Source organism: Sapajus apella, unplaced genomic scaffold (genome assembly GCF_009761245.1).
Source record: "Sapajus apella isolate SASKATOON/1434 unplaced genomic scaffold, GSC_monkey_1.0 scaffold12, whole genome shotgun sequence".
Classification (NCBI taxonomy): Eukaryota; Metazoa; Chordata; class Mammalia; order Primates; family Cebidae; genus Sapajus; species Sapajus apella.
The window spans coordinates 6,911,158-6,916,446 of record NW_022436952.1 but is presented as its reverse complement, the minus strand read 5'-3'; the positions used below and the strand labels follow the sequence as shown (position 1 = coordinate 6,916,446).

General features: G+C 46.1%; 2 long non-coding RNA genes across 2 annotated transcripts in view; one reads left to right on the top strand and one right to left on the bottom strand.

Annotated features, from left to right (window-relative positions):
- LOC116552942 overlaps positions 1-1,639 on the top strand; it is a 12,122-nt gene extending 10,483 nt beyond the window's left edge. The window contains exon 2 of the long non-coding RNA XR_004269567.1: positions 1,076-1,639. This is a non-coding gene — a long non-coding RNA (uncharacterized LOC116552942). The remainder of the gene's footprint in view (positions 1-1,075) is intronic.
- Positions 1,640-3,106: 1,467 nt separating this feature from the next.
- Positions 3,107-5,289, bottom strand: LOC116552628. Its single transcript, XR_004269469.1, has 2 exons — positions 5,102-5,289; positions 3,107-4,387 (listed from the first exon to the last, which is right to left on the bottom strand). It is a non-coding gene; the product is annotated as an uncharacterized LOC116552628 (long non-coding RNA).

The following is a 5,289-nucleotide window of genomic DNA, read 5'->3' as shown; positions in this document are numbered from 1 at the left end:
TCTCTCTCTTTCTTTCTTTCTTTCTTTTTCTTTCTTTCTTTCTTTTTAATAGTCCAGTGGGCCGGGCATGGTGGCTCATGCCTGTAATCCAAGCACTTTGGAGGCCAAGGCAGGCAGATCACCTGAGGTCGGGAGTTCAAGACCAGCCTGACCAACATGGTGAAACCCTGTCTTTAAAAAAAAAATTAATAGTCCATTGGTCTTTTATTTTTTTTTTTAAATACCTATTATGCCATGAATTCGTAGGGAGTAGGTTCCAGCAGCTCAGGTCCCTTCTCATTGGTTCTCACACAGTGCGCTTCTCTGGAGCAGGCTGGTGCTTCAGTTGAACCCAGGTACCTTTCTCTTTCGTGTCTTTCTTTTTCTGATCATTTTCCTTCACACGTTTCAGCAAGCTGTCTCGGCTCTTAGAGTGCTTAATGTGCTTAACATGCACATTAATGATCTTGGCAAGAATCTTGCCCTTGTTTGTTAATAGCAATGCCAACAGCATGCTGGAGAACAACGTAGACTCTTCCAGTTTGCCCTGATAACACTTGTGGGGCATTCCGTTTTGAACAGTACCCATTCTGTTGATGTCTAAAGTATTGCCTTCCTTATAGATTCACATATATGTGGCCAAAGGAACAACTCCATGTTTTCTACAAGGCCTAGAGAATATACATCGAGTGCCTCTCCTCTTTCCCTCTGTGTTCGTCATTTTGGTGAATTACTGGAAGATGGCAGTTCTGGACAAAAAGCGGCAAGGGTTTTTCTAGTGGCTGAGCTGAGCATGACATCTCTGCCACCTCGGCTAGTTAAAGAGGCAGAAGAGGCTCACGCTGTAGTTTCTACCATACCTCAACCTATATCCTCAACTTCCTAAAAGCAGGAAAGTGCTGCACTGCAGGAGAATCTGGTCAGAGAGGCAGGTGGGAATGAAGCATTTCCTCCATTCGTCTTGAACCCCCAAAGGGAGAGCAGAGCTCAGTAATGATACATCATCAATTCCCAATTACCTGAAATAAATTGTTCTGCCCTGGTCTTCTCCTGGTCTGGCTAATCTTTTTCTTTTTCTTCCTTTTTTTTTTTTAAGAGATGATGGTCTTCCTATGTTGCCCAGGCTAGATTTGAACTCCTGCATGCAAGCGATCTTCCTGCCTCAGCCTCCTGAGTAGCTGGGACTGCAGGTGTGTACTGATGCACCCAGCCTTGGCCAGCCTTAAGCCACACTGTAGACATCATGACTTCATCCTCTGGATCTCAGTCTTCTGTTGTCCTCAGCCCTGTTATGGTCGACTTCTTCTAACTGCAGGGAGCTAGAAGTCAGAGAAATGTGTGATCTTGTTTTCTCTGCCATGATGTTCCAAAGAGGCACCGGGGTACGACTGAGAGGCTGTGGAACTCAGCAGACCCTCTTCAGTCAGCCCTCATGGTATGTTGTCTGGTAAACTGACTTCAGGATAGAAGGTATGGCACAAGTGCCTGACTGTTCGTAGGTGCTGGACAAATGTGGGTTGAATGACTAAATAAATGAGGAGTGAATAAATCAATATATGCCACGAATACCGCCATACAGTTACAGAGTTACTACCAACAGAAACTACATTCCTAAGTGAAACTATAAATCATTTTTATAATAAAGTAAAAGTTTATCTGACATGTAGTTATCTTTCATTGGTAACCAAGAGATAAGATTTTAATGCTACCTTATAGCATTTCATGAAATGCCTGTCATATCACTCCACACCTTCTCTCCTTGGTCCTATCTGTCATTTCTTTAACCCAAACACTTCACTGTTCCCTTCTCCAAAGCCTTCAGAATAAAGCCTGAGCTCTGCATCATGGCCCCTGAGGCCATATAAGATCAATTCCTATTCGTTTTTCCAGGCTTAGCACCTCACACTGTGCAGTCCTTTCTTGTGATGTCTTCATTGATGCTGCCTCACTGAATCCTTCTAATAACGCGGGAGATAATTTTTATCCCGTTTCACAGATGAAGAACTGACTAGCTAGTAGGAGGTAGAACCAGGACTTAAATCCAGGTGGTGGACCCCAGTTCTCTATGTTTCACCACTGCACACGGCCCCTCCAGCTGTACCCTCTCCCAAACCCCTAGGCTTCTGCCTTTCGCTTCCTTGCATGTGCCAGAACTTTCTCACCTTGAGATCTCTGACCACATAAAACCCTCCCTTCCCCAGCTCTGTGTATGCAGAATCCCATCCATTCTGCAAAGTTCAGCTCAGACACCACCCCCCCACCATGAGTCCTCGGGATTGGATTTAATCTCCTCCCTCTTCTGTGCTCTCATTGTTCTTTGATTTTACTTATTTTATTTATTATTATTATTTTGAGATGGAGTCTCACTCTGTTGCCCAGACTGAAGTGCAGTGGTGCAATCTTAGCTCATTGTAACCTCCGCCTCCCAGGTTTAAGAAGTTCTCCACCTCAGCCTCCTGAGTAGCTGGGATTACAGGCCCAGGCCACCATGCTCAACTAATTTTTTGTATTTTTAGTAGAGATGGGGTTTCTTGGCCAAGCTGGTCTTGAACTCCTGACCTCGTGATCTGCCTGGCTCAGCTTCCCAAAGTGTTGGGATTACAGGCATGAACCACGGTGCGCAGCCAACTAATTTTATTTATTATTTTTTTGAGACAGGGTCTTGCTCTGTCACCCCAGGCTGGAATGCAGTGACACAAACGATGATTCACTGCAGCCTCAACATCCCGGGCTCAAGCAAACCTCCTACTTCAGCCTTCCACATAGCTGGAACTATAGGCACGCACCACCTCACCATGCCCAGCTGATTTTTTATTTTTTGTAGAGACAGGGTCTCACTATGTTGCCCAGGCTGGTCTAAACTCCTGGACATGAGTGGTCCTCCTGTCTTAGCCTCCCAAAGTGCTGAGATTACTGGCATGAGCCACTATGTGTGGCCGCCTTTATTTATTTAAAGGCATTTAGCCCTCTACAGCATGGCTGAATGTAGATGAGCCCGTTGGGCTTTGTCACTAGACTGTCTTCAGATCCTTGAATGTGGAGATTGTGCCTGTGTCTTGTTCACCCATGTATGTTCCACAGTGCCCAGGAGGCACATGGCACATGGTAATCGCTCTGTAGATATCCATTAATAAAATCAGGTTTTTATTATCAAGTGAAAAAAAAGTGCAGAATAGGATTATGGTAGTCTATCTTTTGTGTGGTAAGGGCGAAATAGAAATATATTATCACAGTAATTTTCATTTGCATAAAGACACTCTGGGAGGACATAGAAGAAACTATCACAATGGTTTCCCCTAAGCACAATGGTGAGGCCGGGAGAGGTGGAGACAGTGTGAGAGAAAGAGTTTTTTACTTTATACATTTTTACAGTTTCTTAAAACCATGTGAATGTATTCCTTTTAAAAATAAAAAAGGTAGCTGAAGTGGTTTAGACATCACGGCTATTTTTGACGCGGTCCCTGCACTTGTGACATGGCAATATCCACAAACTGTCACTAGCCTATCAACCCGATGGCAGGTGGCAGGGCTGCCCCTGTGTAAGGTGATAAAACTCTGCTTGATATATGGAAGGCCAGGCAGCGGGTGGGGAGGGAGGGAGGGAGAGAAACAGAATGGAAAGGGAAGGGTAAGAGAACAGAGTGAAATGTGGGGAGAAATAAGAAATGAGAGACAGGAAAAGAGATGGAGACAAGAGAGGGAAAAAAGGAGAAAATCAGACTTAAGAAGACAGAAAAAAGAGAGAATGAAAGAGAAAGCAAGTGTCTAGGAAAGGCTTGGAGGGAAACTCCAAAATCAGGCCACTTCCAAAAAATCTCACACACTGGGTGAGACAAGCCCATCCTACCAGAGGCCTGCTGGACTGTGAGATGAGGGTGAGGCTGCACATTGAGGGAGCAGAGTGTCATCAAACGTATGGTCTCAGCTGCTCCCCACCCGGATGTGAGCAAGTCCTCCCCAGGACCACCTCAACAGCATGAAGCGACAGAGCCAGGCAGGGTCCTCTGGGCTTCCATGGATCTTCTCAGGGCCCAATCCCAACTTACCTTCAGGAGTTGAATTCCCAAGGGCAGGTATCCTTGGTAGCCTGAATCATGCAACCTCAGGGGATAGTGTCCAGCAGAAACACGTCTGTCCTGCTCTTGGTAGTGGGGGTGATTGCCAGAGGACTGCCCCTGGCTTCAGGTTCCTTCCTTAACAGTTCTGGGGAGGTGTGGCTGGTACAGACTTGGCTTCAAAATCTCCTTTCCTGGGTGGAAAGCGTTTTGAAAAGGGAGTGGGAGGGAGACGGCAGGAGTTAAAGTTGGTGGTGGGAGAACTTTGGCCTTAAGGATGGATGTCCAAGTCCAGTCAAGATGAGGCTCCCTGTTCCCCACTCTGGACAATTTCCATTCCGTTGGCAGAACATCTGCAAAAGAGGAATTTAACAGCATTTTATTAAAGGGGTTAAAAAAAAGTCGCATTCCGACTTTTGCCCAGGGTGCCCTCCCTAACTAAAACCAGCTAGGAAGTTCTCTTCTGTCACCCACCACCTGGGTGCCTGGCTTCTATTCCCTTCTTCTACATATTTCTCTCAGTTAAAGTCCTGTCCTCAAGCTACACACTGGATTTTGGATGGAGGGGACATTTATTTTCTAGGGATTTTGAAGCCTTTCCACTCCTCCCTTTGGAGAGGGCAGAGAGTGTTGCCTGGCTGCTAATGGGAGAATGGGGACCTCAAAAGCCTCTGAAAGCAAGTAAGATTGTGTGCTCCTCCATTTAAATCTTACACAGTTTATACCTCCTTGAACTTTTAGGAATAACAGACACGAGTCTCCTTCTATGGCCATATGCTTCTCAGCCTCGCCTTTAGAGGCTTTAGTTCTTCTCTTACTCTCTGTGACCTTGCCCAGGTTATGACTCCTGAGATCATCTCCACTCCAGACCACTAGGATGCTGATTGAATTCATGTCTTCTCTGATTTCTCCTTTGACCTCCAAGCCCTTATTTCCTGCAGTCCTGAAACTTCCTTCCATCCTTCCTAGCCTGCCCTTGCTCTCCGCAGAGGTCTGCTGGGGAGGTGCTCTACTCTGATGTAGGAAGGCTTCCGAATGGTTAAAATAACTTTTCTTTAAAGATATACCCGACCTGCCTTTGTGGACCCAGCTGTCAAGGGCAGCGCCATGTCTGGATGTGAGCTGTATTTGCTGCGACGCAGCATGAAGGTGAGTCGGGGAGGATGTGGGGAGCAGTGTGAGGAAGAAGCAGAAATGGAGGAGCTGGAGACCCTAGATGAACATCCTAGATTTGATTTCTGTCTCTGCCCCAGGC